We start from the raw sequence: 717 nt of genomic DNA on the forward strand, positions 1-717 counted from the left end.
TGTGGGCAGGGAATTTGTCAGGTCTTTATTCTGTATTTCCCAAGCATCTTGAACAGGGCACCACATCAATAAACGCTGCTACTACTACTACTGTTACTATGATTATTACTACTATCGCAACTCGTTGTCTTACGCTGTCGAGTCATGTCCAACCCATAGCGATGCCATGGACACATCTCTCCCAGAACATCACACCTCCATCTGCGATTGTTCTGGTAGTGCATCCAGAGAGTTTTCTTGGTAAAAATATGGAAGTGGTTTACCGTTGCCTTCTTCCGCACAGTAAACTCGAGTCTCTGCCCTCAACTCTCTCACATGCCCAGCACAGGGGAGTTTTGACTTGTAGCAGATTGCCTTCCACTCGCTAGCCACTGCCCAAGCTAGGAATGGAATGGATAGGCCTCTGCTTGACTCTCCCTCCCATAGCCGAGACTGGTAAAGGACTGGAAACTCTCCAGGTGCGACCCTGAGAGGGGCTATTGCGACTACTACTGTTACTACTACTACTAGAATTACAACTACTACTACTACTACTACTGCTAGTTCTATCAATCAATGTTATTTATTGAGCACCTACTGTGTGCAGAGCACTGTACTAAGCCCTTGGTACAATATAACAGAGTTGGAACACATGATCCCTGTCCACAGTGAGCTACAGTCTAGTCTACAATCTACTACTACTGCTGCTGCTACTACTCCTAATACTACTACTACTAC

The 717-nt window shown here is 45.7% G+C and overlaps 1 non-coding gene across 1 annotated transcript; it reads right to left on the bottom strand.

The window, feature by feature from the left end:
- Positions 1 to 338: 338 nt before the first annotated feature.
- Positions 339 to 476, bottom strand: LOC114806741. The gene has a single exon (XR_003754803.1). It is a non-coding gene; the product is annotated as a small nucleolar RNA SNORA7 (small nucleolar RNA).
- Between the last annotated feature and the right edge of the window lie 241 nt (positions 477 to 717).

Source organism: Ornithorhynchus anatinus, chromosome X1 (genome assembly GCF_004115215.2).
Source record: "Ornithorhynchus anatinus isolate Pmale09 chromosome X1, mOrnAna1.pri.v4, whole genome shotgun sequence".
Taxonomy (NCBI): Eukaryota; Metazoa; Chordata; class Mammalia; order Monotremata; family Ornithorhynchidae; genus Ornithorhynchus; species Ornithorhynchus anatinus.